Source organism: Siniperca chuatsi, linkage group LG8 (genome assembly GCF_020085105.1).
Source record: "Siniperca chuatsi isolate FFG_IHB_CAS linkage group LG8, ASM2008510v1, whole genome shotgun sequence".
NCBI lineage: Eukaryota > Metazoa > Chordata > Actinopteri > Centrarchiformes > Sinipercidae > Siniperca > Siniperca chuatsi.
The window spans coordinates 20,984,478-20,998,509 of record NC_058049.1 but is presented as its reverse complement, the minus strand read 5'-3'; positions in this window follow the sequence as shown (position 1 = coordinate 20,998,509).

The window sequence follows — 14,032 nt, the reverse complement described above, 5'->3', positions numbered from 1 at the left end:
TATCACACAATCTATAGACAGATTACTGCTGACTGGATGCAAGCAGCTTTATTAGGCGAGAGGGACCAACTGTAAAAAGCTGTAAAGATGCTGAAGCATGAATTAACTGCTAAATAAATACAGTTGACGACATGTTGGTTCATAATTGCCCTCCAAGTAGAATGTGATGAATTTCACCACTATTATCAGAAGTTATTCAACATCATAGTTGAGAGTCTGTGAAAGTTAACCAAGGACTTTCTGTACAAGCAACAGGTGTGTATTAAGATAAAAGCTTTATTGTCATATGCACAGACAAAGAAATTCATAGTTTGCTTTCTGCCATTCAAAAACTTAAAAGGAAAAACATAGATTCAGTTATATATGTATATAAAAGAAAAAAATAGAATATAATATACAAATAAAGATAGCATGACTATAAGGATTACAAAACTGTACAGTAAAGTCCATGATTTCCCCATCAAATTATACATTCAGGCTTTACTTAATCATCTCTTAAACTATCCAATTAGTAATATCCATTTTCTACATTGGTCAATTTAATAAACAAAGTTGGTTAACTGTGATTAATAGAATTTGACAATCATTTTTACTTGGTTTTATTCTGTTCATTAGTTGTCCTGCACATATGTTATTTTAATAAATAGAAACTCTTTGATCGGTGTCACCCTTAGGCCTTTATTTACCCTGAAAGACAGGCAGCATGACAGTCATTTACACTAAACACAGAAAGAAAGAACACACTTCAAACTCAGATCAAGTGGAATTTAACATCATGGTACAATTGAGTGTATTAGTGGTTGGAAGTAAGGGGGTCAACCTGTCAAAATTTGCATAACGGATTTCAAAACAAGTGATGAGGTTGCATTTGGATGGATCGTAAAGTCCTGCTTTATTAGTTGTGTCAGGCTTGCGAGCATGTCTGATTTAACTGTGTGAAATGTCCTGCCTCGTACTGTGCCATAAACCTCAGAACTCATTCAGGGGAATCATGACTGTGCCAAATCCATATGCAAATACACTCTCTTTTCCTGCAGATATTACGCTTACAGAGTGGAGCTTTTCAGGAGCTTTTTTTAAAAAGTCAGAGAGAAAGAAGCGGGAGATAAGCAGAGGGGAGACAAAACAGAAAAGTACAGTAAATATCAGAAGAATCACTGTCCCAACATGTCACACTTCCATCCTAAATTGTCTTGGCACTTTGAATAGTTTGTGAAGCCAATTAGTTTGTTTTTTTTCTCTCTGTATCTTGTTCAGACTGTGTGCTGGCAGGTGAAAGATGTGGCATCAGGAATAGGGGTGGCCTTCTGCCTTGTCGATCCAGCGCAAGCTCTTTTTGAGTGTATCTGCCAACAGAAACATTATAGGGCTTTTGTCTTGGAGACTTTACTAACAGCAGACATCACCTTCTTCAAATTGATGCAAATTTGCAGCCGTTAATCACGCTGTGGATGGGGGTGACAAGGTCAGAGGGGGGATGTGATGTTCCAGATGGAGCTTTCCAGATAAGAAACGGTAAAAGCTGAGGGATTTACCTTTACAGACTCCCTGAAACCAAAGTCAATTTACTTTTATTGAAACTCGAAACACAATACACATTTTGATATTTTGGAACTTCCCTTGTTTGTTTCTTGCATTTTTATTGAATCTATTCTTTATTCAGACAGTTACCTCCACAGATCACACACTTGTCTACCTTGGTATAACATTCAATTATTATACCTTTTTCCTCTCACATGCTTTTATCTTTTTTCCCAGTAGAGAATAGCACTTGAAACCTCTATAAAAACTCTAATCTGTTTGATTTTCTTCTTTCTTTACCTTATTGTGCATTCAGTTTCAAAACTAAGCTGTGATATATTCTAGCACAAGCTATTATACATGTATTTTGGAACACACTAGTTTCTCTATGATTCAGGGGTACCCAGCACAGCATCCATCAATCACACGTTACTGTAGCTATGGACCTTCCTTGCCTTAGGCAGTAGAATTATTGCTCAACAGAGTGATACGATTAAAATCTATGAATCCTCATCTCCACCTGCCGCCTGGCTCGTGGCAGTCTTCCACACACCTGTCGAACTAACGGAACGCACACCCACACACACACACACACACACACACACACACACACACACACACACACACATATTGTTTGTGTGTGTGTGTGTGCGTGTCTGTGCGTGTTCGTGCAGTGCAGGGCATACAAGTGTGTGGTGTTTATAATATAAACTCAGACAGAGAACGATTATACCAAAGCTGCTACGCGCTAGAGATTTGTGTTTGTAAGAGCTGTCCTGATTATAGCGGTGTAAAAAAAAGATTTTACACCTCACTGTGTAGTAGATAAAGAGTTTGCAAAGTCTGACAGCTAGTAAATCTGAAATCATCAGTCTTTCTAAAGTGAGGAGATGCACTACTTCACTTTGGATAGCTGCTACTTGAACGGAAAGCTAACTGTCCTGGTACCAAATCAACCCAAAACACACACAAGGACACACACACACACACACGCACGCACACACATACACGCACGCACCTTCTGTATTTACTAAAACAGTCATGTCCTATTGAGGCTGTTTTGTAAACGGTAGCAGAGAACGTCGAGCCTGGAGACATGTCGTCATGCCCAATGCTCCAGCTCTGCATTACCAGCTTGCTGTTATGTGTAAACATCCACACACACTCCAGACACACGCATACAGGTGATGAAAGGAATGAAATAGCTTGCCCTTTATCTGGAAGTCATTGAACAACCTTTTCTTTTTAGGTTCTCTTTAGAGGTCAATGGAAAACGCTAGATTTCGTCCAATTTCTTATACCACAGCTTGTATCCAGTTGCTGTTGGTAGAAGTTTGACACACATGAAATGCTCTTACGTTAAGAAAGTTTCACATTTTTGGCATGATAGCTGTGCTATTGAATGCCAGAAATCCTAATAACATTGCTTAACAATATAACTCTTCACAATGCCTAAATACACTCGCCAAGTTGCGATCGCCAATGTCTAACAATCTTAATCCATAGAAAAAGTACCAGTTTGCCCAAATTCCTTCCAAGTTCTCCATGAAAAAGTATAAAAACACAGCAGCTCTACATCCCAGTGTCTGAGACTTCAGAGAATAAGGCAGCGAGTGATCTCTTCTTCTTAAACATGGCTTATATACACGATTTGGGGAAAAGTGAAGTTTAAAGACAAACACAGAGCACAGTGAGAGTGTGTATATATGAATCATTGCTATTTCTCCCTAAAATATTTTCCATGTCAACATGCAGTAAACATGGCGACAGGGCTTTGCAGTGAGGGAGGGAGAATGAAGGGGGGAATAAAGTGTATATGTCTTACTGGACATCTGCTCAACTGATCTAAGAATTTGGAAGACTTATATAATGTAACCCTTCTGTCTTTTTTTAAATTTCCCCATTTATTGACTAATGGCACTCTGAGAATTGTACATTTTTGGCTTTAAGTGAAATATTTTGACAATAATTATGAAATGGATTGCTAAACTAAGATGGTTAGACATTAGATGTTAAACATTATACCTGCTTAGCATCAAAATGTTAGGATGGTCATTGTGAGCATGTTAGCATGCTGACTTTAGCATTCAGCCTCTGAGACGTTACCGTGGCTGTAGACTCTTTTATCAAGTGAAAGGGTGGCAAGAACATATCTTTGGTTGTAAATGATGTAAATAACTAGTATAATATAACTTATTATTGTTCCCAGTAAGCTTTATCTAATATTATTCTGTCTGGGTGGAACAAGGAATAAAATTACTTTCTGAGTATAAAGTCCAGCTTACATTCAGGTCTAATGGTCTGTTTAGTAACTGTTTAGTCGCGGAGGAGTGTGCATTAATGCACTCCGTCTGACAAAAAGAGACTCATATTTATTTAAATTAACCAGCTCTGAAACTGGACCAGACAGCACAAGTGAGATCCAAACTGTGTCCATTTAGAAGATAAATTGCTCATCAAAAACAGACCCACCCCCACCCCCCCCACACACACACACACACACACACATACACACACAGGAATGGCTCAGTTTGGAGTCTGCAAATGTGGCCATTAACCTTCAGACACAGACTCTCCTCCAGCAATTTTGCCTCAGGCAGATGCAGCATGAGAACGGCCATGCTCATGCTTATTACAGTAGTAGCCTGATTTGGTACAGACCTGTAAGAAAGTTGTTTTTCTTAAAACTGTCCCATCGCATCACTGCAGGATGATAATGCAAAGCTGTGGTTTTGTAACTGTAACCCAAACCTCACTGTTTTTAATATTCTGAGAGAAGGCTGTGGTTTGTTTTATTTGTTTGTTTTAGTTTTATTAATAATGATGATTTCAGTATTATTCAGTAATGCATGCAATACAACTAACCAGGATGTACTGTATATGATATTTACAACAATCATCTTTCAGTCAATACTATCAGTTGTCACTTGTAAGTTAAAGTAAATGCTGTACACACGCATGCTGAACATTTATTGGCACAAACTGGGGCTGCAGCATTGGCCACACTGAGAAATCAAAGGACTCGCCATAGTGTGTAGGCTCAATAGTTCTTTTTGAAACTACTGACATTCCATTATGTTGTAAACAAGCAGAGAAGCACTGCAGCAAATTCCACACAAGCTCTGCAGAATCTGAAGGTTTCAGGTAGTACACCTTAGCGTTTAGCGTGTTTACCATATTTTAATGTGCTTGTAAATAGGTGAAACAATACATCTCACCACAGAGGGCATCACTTGTAATCATAAAGCCTTCTGTCTGAAGCCATACCGTTAGTGTCAGTGCCTGAAGGTTACCTCTGATGGATTAGATGTCACACCTACTGTATGAATAACAGGAAATGTCCCGACAAAATCTGTTGGTCCTGCATGCTTGAAATCATCGGACAAGCACGTCTTCCAAACCCTCATAACCTGTGTGTTATGACACACTGCTCTGACTTTGATGACAAAAACAAGGTTCCTGACTCCACTGGTTAGATAGGTACTGTTTTGGATTTATATATGAAAATAATTTAAGTAAATATATCCCTTATGCTTTAAAACTCAGTAACATCATAAATTAGCTTAATTTGTACAGCTGCACAAAATAGAGCCAGATCTAAATCTTGTTTGGCACAAGTATGAAAGATAAAGTAGGTAATTTTTTTATGTTTGGGAAAATGTTTTTTGGCAACATGTGCTGCCACTTCTCCTGCTGAAGTTAAAATGTTTAAACATCTGCAAGTAGTTTGGCTCAGTTGGCAAAAGAACAGCTTTTTATCATTAACTGAGTTTGATACTGTAGCTGCAGAGCAACAGTATTTTATATGAAATGATTTTGCCATGAAACTGTTAAATGCTCAGGATGAGTCAGCTGAGGAATATTTTCCCATATTATATTGGTGGGTGATGATAGTGATCTTGTTTTAACCGTGGGTGAATGTACTGCAGGTCTTATGTTATGCTGCCCCTTGGGGAAAATAAAGTTGAAGTTGAGTAAACATACTGTATAGTTAGTGTTAAAAATCACAGTCATGAGTCTTAAGCAAACCCTTCAATAACTGCCATAGCTCTTGAATTATTGAATAACACCCAACCTTAAAAATTTCTGGTTGCAGGAAACTATATGGATTTTTTTTTTGTTTTATTTACAGTTCTTTTCATCCTCCAAAGATCCATTAGGAACAAAGAATTTCCAGAGAGAGAGAGAGAGTTGTTTGAGGTATGATGTGATTATTTGGCTAACAAAGAGCTCTTGAGGAGCATGTTTACCATCAAAAAGTTCTTCAGAAGAAAGTGGTGCTCAGTAGATCCGGTAAACTCCCCTATGAAAGGGGACTATATTAAAATGATAATGTAAACTTGGAAATGAAAATATAATTCCACAATAGCATCCACATATGTATGTGTTATTTGAGTAAAACTTTTCTTTCGGAGTGTTTCTGGGGGCTGGGCCTCACTGATTACTGTTCAAAAACCCAACTTTATAACTTTATTCACTGATTATGGTGAAACAGCGTCATATTTTATGGAGAAAATAATTTCTGGTTTTCCCTCCGATGTCCTCCAGCTGCTCTGCCTCAACTTCAGTGATTTATGGAGTTTCCTGATGGACAGATAGCTTTACTTGTTGCTAAAGTAACCACTAACTGCTGCTTAGCTAGTTAGCTCAGTTAGCCGTGTAGCTAGCGATCCTATTAGTGGACTCTGCCCAGAGTGGGAGCTCGGCGCACCAGGGGAATGTTGGTGTTGTTTACCGGGGAGCTTTGGATCCCTGGGAGGAGGAGGTTTTTCAGGCCCGACAGGGAATACAGTACCAAGGTGATTTACAGCGGCTCCGACCAGGACTCTGACTCCGGGGACGACAAAGACACGGCGGGGACAGGAGAGGCATGAAGCAGGAGAGGAGCGAGAGGAAGGTCGGGCATCAGCCAGCGCTCACCTCCAGAGGCCTGATCAGGAGTTTCGGCGGGGTCAGCCCCGGGGTGCCAGGACCAAACCCGGCAAGAAAATCACCACAGTAACGCTTCTGTATCCCCTGTCGTCAAACTGGCCTCCGTCAGTCTCGGAGGCTGTGTTCGGTCCTGGTCCAGCTGTGTTCACTGGGTGGCTGCTGAGCCCAGTTCCATTGCCCTCTCAGCTGGCTCCTGTTTTGGTGTCCATTTTGGCGCCACTCCCCGCCAGCATTCCCCGCTGGAATGTTAGCAAATTGCATTTCATTTTCATTTTGACTTAAATATTGCTTGCATAAATGGAAAATCAGGTTGCATTGTTTATATTGCATTTTCATTTTCAAATTTCAATCAAAATTTCAATATTGTCCACTGTCCAGGGGGGTACGATTTTGAAAATTAAATGTCAAACAGCATTTCCATTTTCATTTTAATATGGTCATAGAATGCCCATACGAGTATGTGAACATGAAAATTGGATTATTGCATTTTCATTTTTATTTTTACTCAAATAACATACAATGTGGAAAATGATAATGCTATTGTAGAATTACATTTTCACTTCCAAGTTTACATTATCATTTCAATATAGTCCCCTATACGCTTCCATACTCCCCTGTGAAAAGGTCTTTTTGTACTCCTGATTTCTAAGAATGTATAGTACATTTTGAGGAAGTGAATGTCAATGTTTGCAGGATCCTTCAGCTACAGAGCTACCAAGTAGGTACTGCAACCCTTCAGCAAAGAGCTGTAATTTGACCTTAAGTGACAACACAAATTCATACTTGTTCTACTATCTATGAGTGTGTAGCAACCTCACCTGGTGCAACATGTAGGAACAGGTATCTTCAAAGCAAAGAGTCCATTTAGTGGTCATTGAAAGAACTGTTGAAGTTTACACACTGAGCATTTAAAGTTGTTGCAGCAGATTGGTGTAGTGTGTACATATGCAGTGGTGCATTTGGGTGTAATGTATGTTGACCTGTGGCATTATTAACTCAATGTTGCCCTGCGTCAAAAGAACACCATGCCATAGTACTACAGGTCTGTTAATGAAGATACAAAAGTCCATCTGCTTTTTCATTACTTTGCGGATCTCTGGGGGTCAAATTGAGAATCAATGGCAAATGAATTGCCTGCTTTGTCCTGGTGAAGTGAGGGTTTCACACATGGTTGACAGATAATCAATCCACTGGAAGACTTGACTCCGAATATGGTGGCCACTTAGTGGGTCTATAAACACATCAAAAGCTGGAAACAAATATGGTATGGTATACATTGTAGTGAGTATATTAATGCTGTACTGTGGGTGATGAAGAATATATGATCCATACAGTGACATTTGTAGAGAGATGATTTTTGCATTTTTGTGCTTTTATTCTGTGCTATGGTGCAATCTCTTGATGCACAGTTGAATAATTGATCACAACTTTGGCGACTGGAGATGTGGAATTTGACTTTGCGACTGAACTGACTGGTGTTATAGTTAATTGCTTCATTAACCAGAGCATGTCGCTGGATGGCTAGCCTCAATAAGGATCACATACATGTCATTCAGCACGAGTGAGATCCAAACTCTGTCCATTTAGACAATAATTGCTCATCAAAAAAACCCAAATGTGCAAATGTGGCCATTAACCTTCAGACACAGACTCTCCAGCAATTTTGCCTCAGGCAGATGCAGCATGAGAACGGCCATGCTCATGCTTATTACAGTAGTAGCCTGATTTGGTACAGATTTGGAAGAAAGTTGTTTTTCTTAAAAATGTCCCATCGCATCACTGCAGGATGATAATGCAAAGCTGTGGTGTTGTAACTGTAATCCAAACCTCACTGTTTTTAATATTCTGAGAGAAGGCTGTGGTTTTATTTGTTTGTTTTAGATTTAAGGTTAATGATGATGATTGCAGTGCCCATTAAAGTAACAGCTCTCTGCTTCCTCCTCTATTTGTACAAGCACTTAGACACAGTACAAATTATTCAGTAATGCATGTGATATAACTAACCAGCATGTATATGATATTTACAACAATATGTCATTGCTATCATCACCCTCACACTTTCATACTGACTCATTTCCATATAAATAAGGCACACTAGAACATACAGTAGGTGGGATGTTTTAGGCTCTGGAGGTTTGGGGGCAAAAGATGATGGAAGATAGGCAAAAGCGAATTATTGTCGAGTGTGCATCTGAAAAAAAAAGCGGAAATGGGGGTAACAGAAAGACAAAGATGAAAGAAGAGAATTTGTATTGAAAAAAGCCACTGAAGTGTGACCACACAGAAAACACCAGGGACCACAAGAAGCTCCCAGAGCAGGAAAAGATTTATTTACTTTCAACATGACAATCATTAAAACAGAATATATTTTCCCAAGAAACAAGTCCACCAAGGACTCTAGTGCACACCTAAGTAGACTGCAAGCCAATATACTTACATCCAAAAGTGGTATTTACCAAGCTTAACACAAATCCCTATATTAGTCAAAATATATATAGCATAGAAAGTGGCTGCACATATTCACCCATGTTGTTTATTTATTTGGTATTAGTCAAATCTAAGAAAATCTGTACAAAATCCTCTCTCCTGTCATATTGGACTGGAAGTACAAAAAATTGGATATAATATTGTCTATAGTTATACTGTATATTAATATTTTCCCCAAACTTTGTTCAGTGTGACACAAGTCACACACACACACAAACACACACACACACACACACACACACTGTATGAAACTACTTAAATAAAACAGTATGGAGTTCATGTTTCTCATTTGCAGAGTGAAAATTGTGTTTCCTAATAGAAACATCTTGCAACTGAAAATGTGAGCTGAAGTGATTATAAAAATATGACACTGGTTTAAGTTCTATTTTCTGAGCAATGACACAGATCTTTGTAAACATAATCAAACCACATATATGAATAGCTGTCAATGAGAAAATAAGTCTGTCTAGGGTAATTCCTGAAAAGCTAGCATTTTGTTCATGTAGCGGGGATAATGCATCACCAGTATGACATGGAATTTACATATTCAGCACATTGATGTGGGAGAACCAGCAAAGGAAAATTAATTTGCTCATGTCTTTACATCTGCATCCATTCATCACCGTGAAAAAGGGATTGTGGTCACAAAGAGGAAGAGAGCCATGCCAATGACTATGTGAGTTTTAATGCCCATTATGCAGTAATTGACTATTTAGCTGAAAATCCTTCAACAGTCATTACACATTCAAGAAACAATGGTGTGCCTAATTATTCTTACTGCAATGCATCTCTAATGTTTGCCCAGGCCAGAAGCACAGCCTTGGCCTTCTGAACCTTCATCTTCCTCCTTGGCTCCTCTCCAATTCCTGACTATATCAACTGGTGCATAGTAATTGGTGCATCTTTATCCTTGTGGCAAAAGGAGGACCAGTATGTGTGTGCATGCATGCATGCATGCATGTGGGCATATGTGTAAGTGTGTGTGTGTGGGTGGAGAAATCTCTACTGGACCATGTGGATGAGCTGGGTCCTGCAGCAATTGCTGCAGGAAAAAAATCCTTCCTTTGACAGCTCACATCAGTACAGTAGATCTATTTAGATACTGTCCCCTCACACACAAACTTCAAGGAGGTGAATACCACGTTCTTCCTAATGTGGATACATTTAAATACAAATCCACACTCAGTTTTCAATCATCAAAAACTATGCTTCTTGCAAATAATCTTCTAAAAGGATGTGTTTGAAAATGACAGTTTTGCACAGTAGTTTGGCCAGAAAAAAGTTTTTTGAAAAAACTGACATCATTTTTTTGTAAGCAACCTTTCATTAACATGGCTGGTGAACTTGTGCTTGCCAGCAGTTCTGAGAAACCAACTTTGAGTTGCTTCCAACTCTCTTTCATCACGTGTATTAAAGCCAATAACATAACGCAGGTGTTGTGAAAGACATTTTCTGCCTCTGTTGTATAAAAAGATTATTTGATTGAGTGTCACATGCAGCAACCCAGAAATTATCATTAACTGTCGGTTGGAGGTACCGTTTATGATGCTATATCAAGCTATTATCAGTGACAACAGCTGTATTGTGTGAGTGGCTAGCTTGAAACCCAGGTATGCGATTCAAATCCAGAACACGTCTTTTTGTCAAATTTTGTGAATATCTCCTCACGGTCCACTACCTGTCCGTTCAGTGTGTGTGCGCTGAAAAAAACCCTGGTGTTTGTACACAGCCCTGGCTCTGTAAATGGGAAATAAACAAAGTAGCTCGGACTGGGTCACACAACACTATTCCAGCCATGATTTGTGTGTCAGGTAACGTTAAATGACTTGCCCACAGACATTCAGCTTTCTTTCTAGTTTGCCAAGTTACACTGTTGTTGTGATGTTAGCTATAGTAGCAGGAGAGTTGTGAGTATCGCTGTCTGGAGCTGCTGTGCTGGCTCTGGGAAACGTCTCATCGCTTCGCAGCAGCAACTGTCGGGACAGTTTGCCAACCTATAACCTAGCTAACGTTAGTTATATTACTTGCTGTGTTGTTGTTCGCTTTATATCATGGTATTTGTCATGGCATTGGATTTCTCCAGAATCGCATACCCCACCTTTAAGTGATCACAGAGAGAATCAGAGGTCACAGAACTGAGCTTTACCCTACAAATCGAGAACATTGCGTCATTAGCCATGTTTGTGGATGTTGTTACCTAAGAGCCAAACTAGCTGTTTCCCCCCTGTTTTGAGTCTTTGTGCTTAAGCTAAGCTAACTGGCTGCATGTGGTAGATTAAAATTTAGAGACATGAGAGTGGTATCGACCATCTCATCTAACCCTTAGCAAGAAAGTGAATAAGCGCATTTCCTAAAATGGCAAACCACTCCTTTAAACTATAATGACTAAGAAATCCTTTAATAACAACTTTGTTGTCACATGTTCGTCTTTACATTGACGATCTTAAATTTCTATCACCGAATTAACAATAAAACAAAAAAACTGTCAGCTCTCGATGGTGGAATTATCACAAAATTAGGTAACACTTTACTTGGATAGCCTGCCTACAGATAGATTATAGAATATTTGTAACATTTCAACTATTTTGCTGTTGTCTGTAGATGTTGGACAGGTTATCGATAAAGTATATGTGACAATTCATGAACATACCCTAACCAAGATGTTTGTTGTGCCTTAACCAACCAAACCTTTAATTGTGAATTCAATTGTTGAATCTCAAATAATAACTATCTGTAGGTGGACTGTCCAAGTACAGTTTAACCAAAATTTAAAAAATTATGTTTGCAGTTTATAAAGCATATGGTTGAAATGAAATCAATTAGTAAAACAGCGTTAGGTCACAGAGAAATGGAACAGCTCAGCTAGTTAACAAGACTTAAAACTTAAAAACAGAATAAAATCACAAAAATAGACTTTCCACACATACACAACACAAAGACACAGAATGCCACTTCCCGATTGGCATTATTTCCTTCTTCTCAGTTCCATCGGCCCTTCAGAGCTGGCAGGTTGAAGGTGACAGGGGAACGTATTCCCTGTTCACCGCTCCTCCTTCCTGTGGAATTAAATGAAATGCCACCCAGGTCTAGACGATAACCACTCCTGACACGCCACTCATCTGAATTTCAAGTAGAAAGGCAAAAGGGACAGGACTTGCTCCAGGGAGAGGGAGTAATTCTGGAAGGAGAAACTATGGGTCAGTAGACTGATTTGATAAAGGTAAGAATTGCCATGATAAACAGAATACAGTTAAGTAATTACAAATGAGAGAGGTTAGTACTAAAGCTAATGCTATGAATACAGAGATGTAGGTCTGAAGAAAAGGGAATGAATGGAGAGAAAATGAGTCAAAATGTAATTAATGTAATTGACCTAAGAAACACAGGGTATAAAATATGCAGAAATAAACACCATCATGCTCTTACACCCTTGACCTGTCCTTTTCCCCAGTTGTTTCCAGGGTTATGGCTGATTAGCAACTGTGCCAGAAGTAGGGGGTCCAAGGGGCCATTGGCCCCCCACTTTACTGCCCTGTCCTACATTCCTTTTAAGTCATGAATCACTGTATCCCTGCAAATGCCCCTATATTGTAACACTTATGGCAAAAAGTCATTTCAATCATTCCCATCAACTCTAAGACATTAGGTAAAATAAAGCAGGCAAACACAAGACAGGAAGAAAATTTACATTTTAATCCAATCAAAGAGACAGACAGCTTCGTAATTATCAAGCAAGGATTTGTCTTTAATACGTTTAGCCACACTTGACATTTGTCCCTGTAGAACAGATGCGCCAACGTAGGTTAGCCCTCTCATGTCACCAATGTCAAGGCATCTAAATATTATGTCTTATTCTGCGGTCTAGCTACATATATACACACACACTTTTTGCCCCACCCCCACTTCTGAAATGAATCTGGCGCCCTTGCTGATTAGCTGACCTGAATCAGCATGAGATCCCACGTGATCCACCAGTCTTATTGATGGATTCACACTTCGGTTACTTGATAAAAACAGAGTGGAGCACTAATTTCACTTGACTGGTCAAAGGACTGACTGATGGAAAGATGGAGACAACTGAGAAGAGGAGAAAGAGACAACGAGTGATCGAGTGAGAAAGGAAGGTTAAGAAAAAGATTTAGAGCAAGCATGGAGCTGGAAAGCAACTATAATGTTGTTTTTGTTTGCCTTTAAAGCATTCGACATTCTGGGAAATACGCTCATTTGCTTTCTTGTCGAGAGTTAGAAAAATGATACATTGTCATTTAACAGAGCAGTTTGCGTGCACGTACCCCCCCAAATTATCTGTTGTTTTTATGCTGCGGTTTTTGTACAGATTAAACAAAGGAGATATAATGTGTTTATTGGTGAGCTTTAGAGGTGCTGGTAGGTGGATTTTGTTACCTTCGGAAAGAGCCAGGTCAGCTGTTTCCCCCTGTTTCCAGCCTTTATGCTAAGCTAACCAGATGCTAGTGGTAACATCATATTTATCATACAGAAATAAGAGCAGTGTCTATCTTCTCATGTAACTCTTGGCAAGAAAGAGATTTGCGTATTACCCAAAATGTCAATAGACAAACTATTCCTTTAAAGGGGACCTACCATGCTCATGTCCAGCTCTATATTTTTATTCTGGGATTCCACTAGCATGATTCACAGTTCAAAAAAATCCTTTATCTTATACTGGCTCTTTATGCCGCCCCTCAGTTCATTCTCCGAAACGGTCTGAGGACAGAGCAGGCTCTGTGGCCTGGAGGAGAGTGGCTCGTACTGAGCATGCCCAAATAAATGCAGTGTGAATTAGTGTAATACGGTGTAAAATCCATATTATTATTGTATCAGTACAAAATTTGCCTATTACAAAATGTAAGAGTTTATCCCTGAGGATAAAGGGATCAATGCTAGTTTGATAAAGATAGGATTGGAGGCATGGGTAATTCGGTGTTATTATCTGGAGACTAAGATTAACAGTCTGTTAAAATCATGCAAATGTTCTCTGCATTACCAGATATATTTCAGATCAATGTCAACAGTCAGTGACTTACTTACTCAGGTGGATGCCTCACTCTACAGCAAGTAACAGTGCCTTTTC